General features: G+C 39.0%; 1 protein-coding gene across 2 annotated transcripts in view; it reads left to right on the top strand.

The window, feature by feature from the left end:
- Positions 1 to 18,942, top strand: part of PDE6D (phosphodiesterase 6D) — a 38,136-nt gene that overhangs the window by 1,035 nt on the left and 18,159 nt on the right. The gene's annotated exons all lie outside the window — the stretch shown is intronic.

Below are 18,942 nucleotides of genomic sequence, written 5' to 3'. Positions count from 1 at the left end.
ATGTTGATGAAATGAGATAGATCTGTGCTTGGAAGGGAAGTCCTGTGTGTACCCTTCCATCCCAGGATTTCAGTGAGGTAGAAAAAGGCTCAACCTAAAGGCCCACGTGCAAACTAAGGGTGGGAGAAATATGCCACGTGGAAAAAAGCTACTGTATTTTCACATAGTAGATTCTTCTAAGCTTGGAAGACAAATGCAAGCTTGCTAGCTTGACCTTTAGACACCAGAAAATTGTTGTGGGTTCGTTGGTTTGTTTTTTCTTTTTTACAATGAAAAGGACAGAAGGGTACAGAATACCCTCTTGATCTAATACCGTTATTTCTAAACAGGGGGGTTTTGTCCAGTGAGATGTTCATAATCTCTACGCCAGCTGTAGCAGGATCTAATTTTGTAGGTTGGATTTAGACAGATAACTGCTATCACACTACAAGCAGATGCTTTTCTTAACTTTTGAATCATTGTCCTCTCTTCCAGCTGTTAGTACGGCATCTGGTTTCTTGCTTCTGCACTGTCACTATTGACAGTTCTTTTTATTTATGAAGATGTGGTATTTTAGCTGTCAAAACATGATTTAAAAACCCTTTGTGCTGGCAATTAGAAGAAGAATAAGCTTCTGACAAAACCAGACTAAGCTGTTGGTAGAAGCAGGGAGTGCCTAGAAAGTTAAGCCTAGGGAACAAAGTTTGAAGTGCTTCTTGCATGTGTTTGTATATAATCTTTGCTGGATAGCAGAATTCACATGAAGGCCTTTGTCCAACTTTGGATGAAATAACCCAACAAATGATAAAATGGGTTAAGCAGAAAATAGTTTTTGCTCTTTGAGAGCATGTTAGACAAACCTGAGGTAAACTTCTATTATCTCAAACAGCCATAGCATGAACGGGAAGCTTTAGTAGAAACACTCTGCAGTTCCACATTGAAGTACCTCAAGCTTAGTCTTCCTTTGCTTGTCCTTGCAAAAAAACATACCAGTTTTACTTCTGACAGGACAGTTTTAGGCAAATCTTTGATTGTGCTTCTCCAAAAACATGCTGGAATACTTTGATACTTGCCATAGAGGCCAGGTAGTATAAAGTCTGAGAAACATGAATGTTTTAAGAAACATTTTATAATTGGAACTTTTAGCAAGTTAAAATAGCTGAAAAATGCCTATGTATGCCTTTAGTAAACCAGAAGAGTGGCTGAGCAGACATTCCTCATTTATGAGAGGAAGCCTTGAGACACTGCGCCATCCACACAGGAAACTACTCATGCCCAGATGTGACCATGCTCTCTGCAAGGCTGCCATCAGCTCAGGCTGCCACATCCTTTTCTGAGAGCAAGTGTGTGTTCCAGAGAGCATTACGTTTTTAAGAGATGCTTTATCTTCCACCCACTTTACTACTGGGTGTGCTAATTTACTTAATAGAAAGGAAGAGAGAAACATATTCGGAAAAACTGTTAAATTTCTACTTTGAATACTTGAAAACTTTTTCCTCTGCTCCCAGGAGAGGGGGAGTTCAACTCCACCAGCTTAAGCACATCCTGCAAACTTGGCATTTCAAACTGAACTTGCTTTTAGCACAAGAAACTAGCACAGTATTACACCTGGGGTCTGTATGTATTCGATTCCTTGTGTGGTAAGATCAGCTGATAGGGCAGAAAGCATCACTGAGGAAGCAGACTTCCAAAATACTTGCTTACTTTAACACAGGAAGGGCACTTTAGCTGGAAATCCAGTTCACATTGAGTAATCAAAGTTTCCTCAAGCAAATTATGTTTACTTGTGGTTCCTGAGAAGAGGTTAATTAAAAGCTTTCCAGCTGATTGGGAGATGCTGCTGTGGAAGTTAAATTTTAGCCCAAACCCACCCTCTGACTTTAATGTTGAGGTATGCTTTCCTTCCTCTATGACACTACTGCAGAAACATGTTGTGGCTAGTGTCCTGAAATTCAAGCCAGGAACATTTACTCTCCTCTTGGATGTTACTGTTTTGAAAAGAATAAAACCAAAGGAGAAATGTTTAATGCTTGCAGCGAAATGGGGTTATTCATTATACATTATTACATTTGTCCTAAGAATTTTTAGGGCACCAGTTAGAAATCGAACACTGACAGTCCAGTAAGTATGGTGCAGTAAAAGATTGAAAGCGGCCAGCAAAAACTTTTGTAGCTCATCACTACTTCAGAGACAGTATTTGTTAGAGCTTGGCATCAAGTCCGTTTTGAAGGCACTCACCCGAACAGCAGTTGTTAGACTTAACGTAGTATCTACAGATAGTCCTGTACTATGAGAATGCAGTCTCATTGATTTGCTATAAGCAATATCAGTTCAGTTGGTGACTGAAGATTCATTCCTCTGTAATACTGGCCAAGCCTTATTTCTGAAAGTATTTAGCACAGCTGGTCCTGTAATCTCAAATGCACGAGATCTGATTATGCCTTTTTTCTCCAGAAGATGGGATAGTTACTCTTGTGAAGCTTCAGAACAGCAGTTTACTTGACCCTCATTTACCCTTTCAACACATACTTCAGGTTTTGTCCTGTCATTTTATCTTTAGAGTTAATATGTACTCTTAAATGTATGTATTTAGCAACCTTTTTCATAAAAAGGTAACACCAATAATGTATTTCCCTAGCAGTCAAAACTCAGGGGTTTTTTTCATAGCTTCCTTCTCACCAGCCCCCTTGATAATTTGTGGGTTGTCTGTGTATCTTTGTCCTGACATGAGCCAGTACAGATTTACTTTTTTTTTTTATGCACTATGTTCAGTAGAATGAGGAGACTGTAGACAGTTATCCTATTTAATTTGGTTTGCCGGCATTTGGAAAGCATACATGCTTTGCTTTCTTACATAGCATCCATGCTGTAGATTAGAAATATCCAGTCATGGTTTGTAACAACAGATTCACATTCAGCTCTTGAAGAACCACAGTTCAACTTTTTTATGCACTGCTTCCTGTAGTGTTTCAGCTGGAACAGCACAGAAGAGAAAACCCAAACAAGTCAGTTGGGTCGCATAGCATGGTTCAGGTGCTGAGTCTAGCCTCTCAACATCCATTTTCTATTTTAAATCCTCCAGGTCAAACAAGATATCACCTATTTTATTTGCTTCTGTACAGAGGAGTCTCATCAGAATTGGATCTCCATAGTGTTTATTGCCCTATAGATATTTATTAGGTTAGGATAAGTTTCTCCATGAACTTCTATTTAAGGCTATGCAGTATATCTTACTGTACTTCAGAAATCTTCTGAAACAAATTAATATGGTGAACATAAGCATGAAGACACAATATTAACTGTAGGTCAGAATAATTATGGAGTTACAAAACTAGTATTTGTGGTCAGAATAAACATATACCTGTAGCTCAGGCACTCTGACATTTGTAAGCAAAACTTTATATGTCAAAGGCTGTCCTACTTTCTGGAATCCTCAGTGTTCCCTGTGCAACATTCTCTTAGCTCCCAGAGCTTCTTCCAATCCTCTGCTCGCCATTATGTCTAGGAAATCATTCTAGCAGAGCATTAACCTCTTAGAAAGATGGAGCTGTAATGAAAATATAGTTATAGCAGAAACCATTAAGAGCTTCTATGAACTTTATATTACTGCACAGACAGAGACACTTCTACTTCCAACTTCTACCTGGTTTCTGCTGTACACACAGAAGCTGTAGTCAATGAGAATGTTGCCTATCAGTTCCTAGAATAGTCACTGAAGTTTTGGACTAGTTTGATGCAGCATTCAAAAGTTGAGAAATCCAAATGGAAGCTCCATCAAATTGAGTTTCAAATTTATGTGTTAGGCCAGTAGATCTTTAGCTGCTTATTCACTTAAAATGCTTACCTGTTGCAGTGTTTACACAACTAACAAGGTAGCAGCTTTAACTGGCTTAAAAATTCCCCTCTGCTTTGAGGTTTCTTCTGTGCACTTCCTCAGATCTCAATTTGTTTAGAATTCTTGAATGTAATAGAAAGATGAATCGCCAAATTTATGGATTAAAAGGAGCCGCTGGCCAGCTGAAAGAGGGAATAGGGCAGTCCAGAAGCTGAGCAATGTACTCTGTAGAGAGCCAAAGCAGGACTTGCTTGTAGCTTGCACCAGTGCAGTTTTAAAACACTCTGGAAAACATCAGTTTGTGCTCCCCATCCACATTGCTGGTTTCTAAAAACTAGAATGTTCTTCCATCTAATACATATAGTTCATTATTTATATCGCGTAATAGTTGGTCTTCAGTTGTTCTTGAACATCCATTAAACTTTCCTGTCTACACACCTTAGAGTACAAGCAAGAGTTGTCCACATTCCCAGTTACTCTTGACTGCAGAACAGGTTCCCACCCTGGCATGGCACCCACCCTGGCAAAATATAAAATGGTTTGGGTTGGACGGAACATTAAAAATCACTTAGTTCCAACCCCCCTGCCGTAGACAGAGACAGCTTCCACTAGCGCAGGTTGCTCAAAGCCCCATCCAGCCTGGCCTCGAACACTTCCAGGGATGGGGCACCCACAGCTTCTCTGGGCAACCCGTTCCACTTCTCTGTGGAACAAGAGAACTGCCTCAAAGAGGCCAACATTTCATGTAGAAGCTTTAGCCAGTTTGTACTTGGTAGTTATACAAGTACCTTTAACGTATCATGATTGTTTGCAGCACTGACAGAAGTTCTGCAGTATGCAGTGATCTATAGTTCTGGCATGCTAAACACAGACTCATCGTGTTCCTTATGCATAAGTCATGAGTCATACCTGCAAAAGTAAAGCAGGAACAATTTTACTGGGTTTGGTTTTACCTGCCTGGTTCCCCAGTGAACACCAAAAACTCCCGTGTCCTCCCCTTGATAACTTTCATTGAAAAAGGTATACATATTTAATTAAACTTAAACAGTGATTTGCATTAACTTTATATCTGAATGAGCTACAGTCAGTTTTCTGCATTTCAGATTTAATGCAATGCACTTGTAGTGTTGGAAGTGGTGCTTTGTGCCCTTGACAGTGCAAGGGGCATTAAGAATTTGCCATCACAGGAAACAAATCCGTTACCAGGTGCTACAGAGAATACAACACTGATTTAAAAGTGTAAGTTGACATTGAAGTTTGGGGGTTTCTGTTTAGTCAGCAATATTACTACAGCACCTTATGGTTAGAATTGGGTTTCTAAGATCCTTTCATCACTCCGAAGCTTACCCATCCAGCATCTGACTGGACTTACGGTTTCAGTATTTTTAATTGCTTTGCCTAGTGTTGACCTGATAAGGTACCTAAAATAATGCAGTTGTCATTAGCAAAATTATTTCCCCTTATTTCCTTTATCTCATATCAAAATAATGTCATTTAGTCTTTGAATCCTTGGAAGTCATTGGTGCCTTATGCTTCAGCTGTTGTTACAGTATTTGAATTTCCACACAGCAGAAGATAGTCATTTAATTCATCAAGGGAGAATTGATAGAGCTTTTTCCCCACCATGCATCTTCACAGCCAACACATAGGAAAAAAGCCAAGCTTACACAGATGTAGACAAGCAGGGAGGCATCTAAAAATCCGCAAATAGAACAGATACTGTTCAGAGTAGCGTATTTTTTTTATACAGACAGCTGATGTGTCTCCTGTGTTACTGAAAAAACAAGTTTTCTGGTAGCTAAACCAATTCTAGCATGGAAGTTGATTTGACTTGCTCTTACCATGTATATCTCTGAATTTAAGTTGATCCAGAAAACACTTTGAGTCAAAATTTTACATGAAGTTCATAAGATCACAAGCTGCTGTACTCCAACTTCTGCTTTTGACTTCCACAATTTATGTAATACAAGCCTCTTCTATTTCCCTATCTAAGCTGGGAAATTAAGGCAGCTTCAATTCTGAGCTCAGATCCTCCATTTAATATAAACCAGTGTTTTGTTTACATCTAGATAGTCAAAGTTTGTACAGAAGTATGAGGTACACTGGGTTCCCAGATACAGGTAACACACAGAAAACATCATGATCTATTAAGGGCAACCTGACAATATCAAATTGTGTCTTTCCCTGCATATTAGCATAGCAAAATTTATCACAGTTAGCTTGTAAGCACATAAAAGGCAACTTTCACCTGTCTCTTGCTCACCCATCTTATGTGCAAGAAACTATAGTAGTGAGCACTGAATACTAAAAAAACAGTCTCAGGGGCTGCCTTTTTATCCTGAGACTATATCAGGAGCACCCACAAAAACAAGAGGTTTGGCATCTGTGTAGCATCAGTCTCAGAGCAGTGTTAAAGAATAGATGGCAGTTTGAGAGAACACCCCCATATACTCATTGGGCATTACTGTGAAATTTCTAAAGCCGTTTGACTTTAGTATTCTCTATTATAAGAATGTCCAAGTAGACACAGCAGGAGTGTTTGGAGGCTCTGTCCAGAAGACCCCTAACAGTAACAGAGGTTCTCATGAACAGTAGTTGGAACCACATCTCAGCTGCATATTACTAAATCCTAATTGACAGCCAGGATTTTCAGTTGTGATTATGAACTTAATCATATGTGTGATATGAACTTCTATACTTAAGTATAGAAGAGACTTAAGGGAAATAGTATCAGATTAATTCAGCCATGAGTGAACCTTTGAGTTCGTTATGTTCATGACTAGAATATGAGGCAACACTGGTCTGGAAGAATGTCAGGCTTAGGTAAAAGCAAGAGCAAGAAAAATAATTTATTTTCAGTCAGCCTTTGGGATAAAAGTGCAGAAAAGCATCATGTTATTAAGTTTATCCAATCCTGCATTGAAAGGATTGCTTAACTAACTAGGAGTAATATTGTCTTCCATTAGAGAGAATAAGAGTGCAGGCAATTTTACTTCTTAGTAATTCTGTAGAGGAGTATTTTTAGATGGGTCAGTCTGTATGCTACAGTGTACATAAATTTCATCTACTCTGTAGCAAGTCAGAAGGTCATTTGGTCTTTGGGACAGCTGTTTATATCCATCTTTTCCCATTTATTGTATCAAGAAAATGGGGGGGACATTAAATGGTGATTAAATTGATTACATTAATTTGTTATTAAAGCATATACCCCACCTAAGCAGGTTGCCTGCCTCTTTGCTCCTCACTTCAGATGATTTAAAGCTTTCCAAGAGGAAGGTTACACATGCTTAGAACCAAGAAATTCATCTGATGTTTTATTAAGTGTGTCAGAAACTTCTAATCCGGAACAGCCTGCTGGGAAAGCAGAGTGTTAATGTCAAGTCATTTCAGTTTGGAAAGTCAAAGGAAATTCCATTTTAGGAGACGGTGAAAAACTGGCTATTTGCATTACTTTAAGAATTCTTCCTGTGTTTGGGAAAACTTTTAGAGACTCTCACAAAGGGGGAACCCATTTTCTGTTCATGAGTTGGCACAGACTGTTGCTAGTTCTGTGCTTAAAGGGAGTTCTGCAACACCCCTAACTCCTCTCGAAGGAAGAGGTTTACAGAGAGAGAGGGTAGAATAACAACTGTTGTCCCCATTATGTACCACCATGTGGTGAAATAAACCAACCCATCTGGAAACTGGACACCCTACTGACTTTAATACAGAGGGATCTTCTGAAGATACTCCAGACCTTTGACCTACAGTTTAAGTCTTCAGGATAGACTCTTCAGCACATTAATAGATAATAAAAGGATACTTGCCTGTCAGTCACAGCCCAAGTTCAGACTTCATTGTTTCTCTAGTAAAGTTACTTCCTTTCCCACAAGCTGAGAGAAGGAGGGGAAAAAAAAAAAAGTCCTGTTTATTTCACTTGAACTTAGCCTTTAAGTGACATTTTAAAAAAAGCTCAGTCTGGGAAGTGGTATGGGTTTGTTGCTTCTGAGAAAATGTATCTGTCCTTACATTCTTCTTGATGTGTGCTTCTGCCACAACAGCTGTGCAGAGCACAGATTACCATCCCCAGCTTTACTAGTCGAGCTGCTCAGGTGAGCACTGCAGCCTCCTGTTTCAGTCAGAATGCGGCATGCTAGCTTAAACAACTTAAGCAATAGGTTAAGGAGCAGAAACCTGTGCTGGTCAAGTAGATCAGGTTAGCAGATTTACAAACAGCTCAGCCTGCTAGATTTGAGGGAGAAAGTAATAAGCAGCTGGGGAGGGCTGTATAGAGCAATCTTCTCCAACCACTGCTGCTGTCAGGTGTCATGCCCACATCCTCAGTCTTAGAGGAGATGAAGTTGTTATCAGTGCAGCCTCGTGCTGTCTTCTCTAACATGCAACACCAGCTCACCTGAGGAGGCTTCTCACATTACCATGCTTAATTATCCTTGCAGCACCCATTCTAAAAATCCTAGTTTAGCATTATTGAGCATGTTAACTTCACATCACTAAGTCTGTGGTCACATAACTTTTTAGGTAAGAAAAATGCATTTGAGATTACTTTGGTATCATAGTAATCTTCTCTTCCCCCTTTGCAGTGTAAGAAGTCAGCATTACTGTGCAACAAGTTACTGACCAGTCACCAAAGTCATAAACAGGGTCTGAGACCATGTAGCAAGTGCCATTAAGAGACTGTTCTCCTGTAGCTTGTGATGAGACAGACATAGGAAATCATTGGCTGAAAATCCCATGCAGCCTTGGAGAACAGACACATGTTGCTTTTAAAATACTCTTTCCAGAAAGAGGGAGAGAAACCAGCAGAATTCTCAATCCAGTTTGAACTGTTCATTTATGGCACCCTTATTAATCCACAAGGAGTCATTACAGTTACACTGTTGCCATAAAAACCACAGTATTTAAGCAGCTCTAGGAAGGAATTGTTTTCTGTTCTTCACCCTGTAATTCCTTTAAAGGGAACTGTGTTATATTAGTGTAACACTGACCTTAAGCTCAGCTTCTGCACAGAAACATTTAGCTTCATAGAAAGAAAAAAAATGGTTCCCTGGCTCTCCTAGCATCTTCATTCTGCTATTAAAATAAGTTCCTTAGAGTTCTGAACAAAAAAACTCTACAAACCTATATATATTTTTTTAAGTAGCCTGAAGTACTACTTGCAAAATAAAACCAAAAATTCCCCAAGGAAAGTTGTAAGCTTATCTTTTTAAGCTCTGTTCCTCAAAGAAAAGGATCAAAGCTCCCTTCTTGCCACTGGCACATCCCAGCATGACCTCCTTCTCCCTGCCTATACAAAGTAGAGGTGAGGCATTAACCAGGCAGTTACAGAGCAATCCTCTACTCCCCCAAAACCTCTAGCTGTGCTACCCTTATTAAGGCCCTGTTTCTCATTTAAATACAGCCCTGACAATGGCCAGGTGAAAATGTTTCACTGTTCATGATGGTTTCTCGCATTTGTTTCACTGGTAAAACAGTAGTTCCTTGTTTTTCTGCTTTTTGTTTGTAGAAGTTGTAGTTTTGCCAGTTCTGAGACAGTAAATGTACTGATTGAAGCAGAGGAATGTTTTAAAAAGTGCAAATTCAAATAAAGTATTCAAATAAAATAAATATTTTAATGTAGGCATACCTGTAAAGGGTGCAGATAATGCTGATTATTTCATTTTTGAGCTTTTTTTGTATACAACTTCACAACATTAGCATTCACCTTAACATAAATGCTTATAAAGTTTACACTTTGAAACACCAAAATAATATTTTAAAAACATATTTGTATCAATTTCATGTAAGTCTAGCTTTTCAAGAACCGCATTTTTATTTTGTTATTAATAACTAAATTGAAAGAGTCCAGTTGTGAACTACAGCTGATTGTATTATTTATACATGCTGTTCTTTTTCACAGCAGAAATAAGATATTGTTTCAGCTGAAAAAATATGAATATATTTTGATTAAAATTATAAAAATCAGATTTAAAATACTTTGAAAATTGAACACACAGCTACAAGCTTGTTAAAATAATAAAATTAAAAACTTAGTATAAATATAACTGTAGATTTTATTGACAACAAAACGTATAGGAGCTATGTGGAAGTAATAGAGGTCATTGCTTTTTCATCATTTCAGTGGACATTTCATTATTGTATCTCCACAGTAATGTTTTTCATCTGAATTCCAATGCATGCTGGAGCAGAGAGATGCTGGTTTGGGCACAGACACTCCACCTTCAAGACATCTCCTAGTGACATGCTCAGAGGTTCACATCAGTATAGTTCACATTAGTGTATCTATAGAGGCTGATTCAAGTGCAGCATTCAGAACCAAATATTGGTATTTTACCTATTCTAAACTGGTTTGGAATGGAATTTTTAACTTGTAATTCCATGTTTTGCTATAGTGCTTTTCCAAACAACTTGCTCTCTTTTCATACTGCCATACTGCCTAACACTGAGTAAAATGTGGCGGTGGTTAAATTGTCAACTCAGTAATCCACACTGCAAATTTAAGCACTTCTCATACTCTAGTAGGTTCCTAAAAAAGCACAGTAATTCTGTTGTGGAGTCCTTGTTTTATGAGAGTTCTGCATCAATCACTGTAAATCCCCTTTTATTCCTCCTCTCTTGCCTCCACTTTCAGCAGCCTCTGGTCCATTTACAAGATTAGTTTCCTCATGCAACTGCCAATCATTCCCTCCTGACTGTATTTTCAATTTTGTTTTGATTCTCCACTTGTTTTGTGTGCTCTTAAGTTTTCTTCCTTTCCTCAGAAGAGACAAGATAATGAACTTGTTTTCCTTGAATAATCTTAGTCCTGTCAGTTTTAAGTGGAAAATCAAAAATTGTTTGGTCTATATTACAGCATGTGGTCCTGCCTGCAATAGCTCTCCAGAGATGTAACCACTTGGGTGGTTCAGATCCATGACCTATTTTTCTCTTGTCCCTTTGAGAGCTACATCTAATTCTCACTGTGGTCTTCTCGTGTGAGTCTAGAGTGCCACTGACATCCACCTAAGTATTCACATCTTTACTTACTCCCTCGGCTTGGTGTTGAGGGTGTTGGTAATAATTTTTTGCCAGTTCATCCTTGGAAAAATAGGGTAGCTGACAGTGAAGATGCTCTTCCTGTTGAGTCATGGAGGCCTTGGCTTTAAGGGTTGCACTGTCTGCAAGGGTAAAGCATGCCCATTTCTCATGCACATGTAGCCCAACTTAAAAAAAATAATGAACAAAACCACCACCAACAAAAAAACTCAACTGAAGTATTTGTAGCTCCAATGAAATTCAGGCCAGTATGGGCCACATGGATTGTAGATCTAAGGAACCGTTTCAGCTAATGCCAGGGAAAGGGTGGCTTGTTCTCTTGCTGTGCCATGTCAGCAAATAGGAGATTGGCATTTGTTGTTGTGGACTTATGAAAAGTGCTTGTCATAGCTGTTTGGTTGACTTGAATTTTTATTTTGTTTATTAGGTGAAGATGCCAGGGCTAAACACTCTTTTACTATAACATGTCAGGAAGATTAAATCCCCTTGTGATTCTCTGATTACATTTCAAGGATACTGAGTTGCTTTCTCAGAGAACTGTAGCGATCTGTAGATGTATCCCTGGTTACAGAACAGCACAGGACTGAAACAGCGAGGGATACGCTGTATGTGAGAGATTGTGGGGCAACTAAAGATGCAGAGGTTCAAAAAAGCCTGAAGGGCTTTGAGTGAACCACCTCAAGTAGAACTGAGTGACTTCTGCTCTGCCAGCTCCAGTGTCACATTAATGCTGGTGCAGATATGCTAAGTATCGCTATGAGATTGAACAAAACAGTAGAACTGTGTTCAGCTGGCATTGCTTCTGCTGCAATAGCTAGTTTTCACTGCTGTCATAAACACAAGTCCTTATAGACTAATTAACAGATGTACTGCAGCAGCAGCACTTGTTTCACCTTTTCCCTGAAGGCTGCAATTGGCATTTGCTTTCAAAGCTATGTAAAGAGTATCTTTTCAGGATTTGATTAATTTTTGTCAGTTTTTAGCATTACCTGTGGGAGAGGGCGTATGAGCACACCTGGAAAAGCAAGTTCAATTGTCTGGCCTATTTTTTAGAATAGCAACAGAGCTGTAATCCCACCCTGAGGGAATACACACCATCTCTATGCCAACTGGCTTGGGCAATATGGAGCTTGTCGGTGCCAGTTTTTGAATGGATGTAGCTACACTATGTAAATGTACTGCACTGAAATAAAGCAGTGTCTATACTTTTCTTCCCCAGTGTCAAAGAAGAGGTAGCTATACTGCTGCAAAAAAGCTGTGAGCTAGATAAACCCATATGGTTTATATGCTTAAAATTTACTCCAGCTTAACTATTTCTGCATGATTTCCCCACTGTGCATACTTTTATCCCAAGATGAGTATGTCCAGTTCCAAATCACAGAAGACACCTAAAAGCTTTGGATTTGGACTCTCTTGATGCAGAATAAGAACAGCCAGGCAAGGGTTAAATAAGGGATAGTTAGCTCAACTCTAAATTCTATCTATGCCTTAATCTGGATTGGCTTCTATGCATTGACAGATGCCTAATTAATTATAATCACTGTTGAAAGGTACTGTTTAAAAATTAACATTGTGTTGCTGAAGTATTGAGGAGCAAATTCTCTTTCCATAGAGGAAGGGGAATTTAGACAGAATCAGTGTGTGAATGCGAAAGAAATTCAGTGCTTGACCTTTTATTTCTACCTCCTCTGAGACTGCCAACAAGAATGTCTAAGTGTTCCCATTACCGTTGATTTTGGTGGTGTGAACACCTTCCTATTCACAATTAGAATAAAAATCACAAGCTCATTTCCTGGAAGGTAGGAGCTATCAGACATAATGACTGCAAGCTTTATTGATCTGATGGGGATTTGGAGTGCTAACAGACAGCCTAAAGTTTCCATGGCCAAATAAAAATTCCCTGAATCCCTGGAGTCCTTTGCACAAATGAATTCTTCCTCTTTTACAGATCTCTCTGAAATCAAGACATGTCTCTGTGAAGACTGAGCTACAGGTTTTCCCTAAAAGTTTTTACAGTCTTTTTCAATAGTGATTTTTTGCTTTGTTCTGTATAGGTGGACACCTCACTTGACAGTGACTCTGAAATCTCCCTGGCCTAGTTTCTGTTCTCAGCAGCACAAGTTCAAATATGCTCTTGAAGATTATATTTCTTGAAGCAATTTTATTTTCACTCTTTTCTGATTCCCTGGAAGAGCAAGAGGATAAGCAACATCAACTTTATCAGAAATATAAAAAGTCAAGGGCAGGACTTTCCCTCTATCTGTCCCTCATTTGAAAGACGAGGGTGAACAGCTTTGATGTGAGAGATACGTGCTTTCGTGTACCAGCCATTCACCAATTATATAAGATTGCTGGAGAGCAACAAACTACCCTTGAGAGTTATTTAAACTTATGGCTCTTGAAGACTTTTGTGGTAGCTGCTGTGGCTTGGATGTCCAGAGTTAAGGATACCTGTCCCCCTGTGCATCAAGGAGTGTTTTAAGAGCCATCTCAGAAAAGGATCTCTCCCCAGTAATACTGCAGTGTGCTTGTAGCCCCTTCCAGTCTTTGGGCAGTTAGCCAGAAGTAAGGAGACTTTCAAATGTACAAAATCAGTATGCCTAGGCTCTGCCCTGGCCAGTCTTGCTGCTGTAGAAGACTTTTTAAAACGTCATTCCTTCCCAGTTGCTAGATTTGATGTTCAGGGACCTGTGTCACAGTCCTTGCTAATATGGCTCTACGTGTTGAATTGTCATGTCATATACATAAGGTTTGGGCGTTTGTTTATTTGTTTGTGGGGTTTTTGTAAATTACTGTTTTTTAATGAGAAAAAGGATTCCGCTGAAAGATGGCATATATATTTGTTCTGCGTGGAATATTGTTTTGACAACAGAGATTACAATAAAATTCTTGAGTAAACAGTATCCATCTGAGAGTAGTAACCAAGTTAGCAGGGCTGTTTCCTTTGTGAACACTCAAATCATCTATTTAATGTTCATTCATGGTAGTACAGGAATGATTAATGTGAGGCTTTATAAACATAGATGCCTAGGTGGTATGTGCATTGTGTACGTGTGAACTACGTGATGCTGATCTTTGACATGGGCAGCAGTCCAAATGAATGGTAGTATAAAGAACCAGATGTTGAACTGCTAGACATTCAGTGATGCTACCATACTGTGCCTCTTTTATCCTTGAAATGGAATAAATAGAGGTTCTTTAAAGAGGGGAAGCCCAGCTGAGTTGCTTGGAGTACAGGCACAAAGAATCCAGAAGAATTTTTGCACTGTTGAGGATGGCAGCATGGTAAAATAGTGGGGTTTGAAATTACACCACTTTTGGATTAATAAGGGAAGCCTTTATGCAAAATATTACTGTAATTGCAGGCTCATGTTCTGATTGCCTTATCAGTGGAGATGCATCCTCAATGACATCTTGCTTTGTCTTACAATGGAAAAAGATAGAAAATAAGCAATTAAAGCAGACTTACTTAAATGAAAAGCTGTTCAGATGCCACAAATCTGAGCATTCAGCTATGCACTTCTAGCTAACATTGTTAGTTAGTTTTTCTATTAAAAAAAACCTGATTTATTGCTGCTATGTGTACTTGCTTTGTAGTGTGGCCAGACTACTGACAAGAGATAAATTTTCTCTTTTTCTTTCGACTGTGATCTTCTTTTCTGTCTTCCCACTTCTCACCCTAAAGCAGTCTCTTATGAATGTGAACATAGAAATGAGAGGTTAATTACTTCTATTATATTCTTGGGATCCTTGTTATACCAGTGAATCTTGTAAAGAAATACTACAAAATCTAGTACTGGTCATTTAAAAAATAGATGGACTTTGCTCTGAATAAACATCAGTTAACATTCTAGTAGTGAATAGTGTATTTTTTGAGCTTTATGAAAATGAAAAACAAAGCCTTTTCTCCCTAGCTTGTGGTCTAAGTGCCAGCTAGGCATGGGCAAGGTCACCATTAAATTCATATCTCCCAGGAACAGAAGATACCCTAGGGAAAATCAGCAGACATCTTTTATATAGAGATAAAGAAATACATTTTCAAAAGGAAATTATTTGGTTTTGTCCTGTAATACTTACTCATAACAGCAATCTAAGATTAGTGGAAGATTAACATTATTCAGTCATTTAAATGTCAAATCTTTATGGCAAATCAGCATAGATTTTGAGTTCAATCTCAAAGAATCTTGCTTTCTCGGGGGGTGGGGGTGTGTGTTGTTTAATCTTCCTGGCCAGTATAGAGGATGTTGTGATCTCCTTGTTAAAGACGTCACACTGAGAAGATTGTAGTAGAGGAATAAATAGAACAAGTGTTAGGAAGCCAAGCAGCTCATCTTGGTTGAACTAAAATGCACTTCACGCAAACTGGCTTCCCCATAGCTTTGTTTCTTCTAACCAAGATTCACTTACCATTTTGCCAGCTTATTTGAGGCTCTTCTAAGTACATTTGCATCCTTTTCTGAAATGTTGTTTTACCTATTTGTGCAACTAAGTAGCCAGTATTTTTTACAAGAAGTTACTTACGAGAAGGTAGAGAGAGCAGACAAGGGTAAGGTCTCCCCAAGTGCAAAGAGGCTCCAGATTTCACAGGTGGGGTTCAGTAGGGAGCGTGAGAAGTTAAAGTTCTGCTGTATCTGGGCTGGCTGTGTGCAGGCCTGTCTCATTATCGTTATCTGTATTCCTGGCCTATGGTGCTGAGGTGTGCAGTGCTAAAAACACCAGTTGTCCTGGATAGCGGCTGCCAGGCCTGTCCAGGCTGAGTCTCTCTTTCTGAGTGCCAGCTGTATGGTCACAGTGTGCATCTTTGCTAACAGGTCTGCTGTTTCTCCTTATAATTGGCCTGTGTGGATCAATCTGATGGGATAGGGCTGTCAGATGTTCAGACATCCTTCACAAACAGAGGAGATCCATCAAAATAAATATACATGTTTCCGTATGGCATTTTGTGAAAAGAAAAATGGCAGCCCACTGTTTAGGAGTTCAGCTACAGGTAAATATGTAAGATTTGAAAGATTTCCCACTAAAATGTTAAACTATATGTGTGTTAATAGATTGCATAAAAACAATACAAGAATGAGAGAAAAATAAGTCCTTGCCCATTCTTGGCTGGATCTGGTGAGGCTGGAACTACTGGAAACTTTTTCAAGTAAAGTTAAGTTAGGAAAAGCTTGCTGCTGGAACTTACTGCTTTTCTCCAGTTGTTTTTTTATTCCAGAACTGTGCTCAGACTTTGTTCTGCTCTGGTCCCAACAGATTCTGAAAGAATGTAATGAAAAGAGGAAACAAGGCAAGATGCAACAGGGTGGATGCTTCCCGTCAGTGGCTGCCTGCTTGCGATCCAAACCTGGGAAGCTTCAATGGATAGGGAAACAACTAATCCCAAATTCCATCACGGTACAGTGTAAGGGAATATCTCAGTGTTACAGATCTATTCATGGATCCTTGTAATAGAGCTGGTTGGGTGGCGTTCATTTTGGAAGCACAACTCTGCCTAGCATGAAGAGTTTATTTTTAGTATTTTAACCAAACAACTTCAAGACTTGACATTTTCTCTGAACTTTAGACTAACGGCTCCACCACTGACTGCCCATGTTCAAGGAGTCTGAATCTGAGGGTGCTGAGCGAGTAAAGATGGTATCAGGCTGTTTGGGCTTAATTAAGCAAAATATGTTTGTTGGTTCAGCTGTTAGGGGTCCTTTAGACAGTAATCTCTGAGTGTCATTCTGTACAAAATGGATGGTCACTTTGTACAAAATGGTCTCTGCCTGTCCTTGCCAGCAGTGAACAGCCATAGCATTTGTCCTAAGACTTTGGCCTTTCTAAGTAACTGCTGACTACATTTTGCAAAATTATTGTTATAGTTCCCAGAGCTAGTAATTTAGATGACAGTTTGAATGCATGAAAAAGTGCTGTGTTTCCACTCATGCACTGGGCTCCTTTTTACACCAAATGAAATTTTGTGGAAGGAAACCTTGTATATTGAAGGATGTTTTAAACTGTGTATCAGAGGCACCTCTAATTTTTAGAGGAGATTTTTTAACTTAGCTGACTACTTGCCTTAAATGAATAAAGAAACAACCTGTGATATTAAACATGAACCATATATGGACTTCATTGAAGCACTTTGAGCTCAAAATATAGTTCAGTGTCCAGAGTTAAAAAAGAAAAAGGAAAGGAAATTAAGCATTTTCTCAGGAACTCTGTTTGAATTAATATGAACCAAGAAAGGAACAAATGCAGTATTTTCCCCCATTACTTGCCTATTTTATTTTTATGTTGTTTTAACGAATAAGAATATTATTGATAAGTTTCAGAGGTTTACTCATTTTTATAGTTAGAAGCATTTTGCTTCCATTGTCAGTGCTAATACATCTATTTTTTTGTCTGCTTTAATACGCGATTTTAGACAGTGAAAGTACTTCTAATCCTGCAGGCCGTCATCTTTATATCCTTCCTGCCCCCCACTTCAATTAGTAATGCTTGGCAGTGATTCAGAACCACCCTGCTTTCTAGTTAGGGTGAATGAGAAACCACCAAAAGCGAGAAAAACACGGAGTGAAGTGAACCACTGGCACCCGCTCTGTAGCATGATTGCAGCAATCTGTGCTACTGCGCAGTCACTCCAAGTGAAAGGAAGAGTTTCCTTCAGCCAGAGAGCACAGTTGCTGGCTGTCTAAAGAGAGAGGCAGCGTTGTGTATTTAAGCATAGGACTTGAAGCCAAACACCTCCTGAGATGTCTTCCCTTTTTTCTTACTGATTAAATTATGTGGCTGTGGGCAACTCTTCGTGCCTATTTCCCAGTCTCTACAATATGCAGTTATCAAAAAGCTACTTTGAGGACGTTACTTGAAGTTTTTGAAGCACAGCGTAGTACTAGGTATTATTGAAGTTATTAGTCACTGAGCTGTAGTGTATTGTATATTCAGTGGGACATCCTGTCTTTCTGGTTAAATTGTAGCATTTGCCTCCTGTCTGGCGTAGCCCAAGGTAGACAATCGTGACAGCATGAAGCTGTGAACCGGTAGCACAGTGAATGAATTCATGCCAAAGCCCTGATTCCCTTCAATTTCCAATCTGCGGATCTGTTCTTAGAGGTACATATATTAGTACCTCTAGTAAATGATATATTCTTCTAAAATACATGAATGTTATAAACCTGTGGATTATCAGGAGTAGTCTTTGTAGCTCAGTAGGCTGGTGTGCTAGAGAGCTTTCTAAGAAGAGACATGAAGTGAAGGAGAAAAAAAGAAATTAAATATTAATGGGGGGAAAAAGCACATAGTCACAACATAAGCACTGGCAGTTGGAAGTCATCTAGGCTTTTTGTGTTGTCAGTTGCTTATTTTACCAGGGGAACACTTTCAGACCGAGATGTTCTGTGGAGTTCAGAGGACAGATAAACCAAACAGCAGGGGAACCTGCTGATGCTCAGCTATGCCATTTTCAATAAACATCACTTTGCTCAATAGAGAAATTATTGGAGAGGCCTTCAAGGAACAAAGGCATCAACTGGCCACAAACAGTGCTGTATAAAACTGCCTTTTTAAAGCCTTTTACATTTTTTTTTCCCCACTTTTCACACAAGGCTACAGGTCATTCAAGTGAAACTGTATGAAAATGTCAGCTAAGCAGCCATGTTTATCCCATTTCAAATTTTGGTCAAAGCAGTCTTTGTTCCTCTGCTCAGGTCTGTGGCCTGCCAGTATGGGGAAGTGTGAAGATCCTTTTAGACATGTTAAAAAAAATCCACCCCTACAGTGTTGCAAAAATGACATGAAATCAAGCCAAGCTTTCTAAGCAGGCCAATATAATGCGTATTTTAAAACAATTGAATAATGGTATAAAATAAAGAGGCATATCAAGGTTCAAAATACCTCATTCCATTAAGGCTAATTTTGTTGCATGACTGTCATGACATCCTGTGTTTCAACTCTGTAAAGAACAATAGGCCATAGTGATTTACAGGGAGGTAAATTCCTCTGAGGGTTTCTGGTTACAACCTCATCTGTGAAAATGAAGTTATTCACCAGAACCCTTTGATAGATTATTTCCATGAAACTCCCTCTAGTTCACTTATTGCTGAGAACCTTGAAATATT

Source organism: Falco peregrinus, chromosome 12 (genome assembly GCF_023634155.1).
Source record: "Falco peregrinus isolate bFalPer1 chromosome 12, bFalPer1.pri, whole genome shotgun sequence".
Classification (NCBI taxonomy): Eukaryota; Metazoa; Chordata; class Aves; order Falconiformes; family Falconidae; genus Falco; species Falco peregrinus.
Note: the sequence above shows the minus strand (reverse complement) of the source record. Positions and strands in the feature narration are given on the sequence as shown.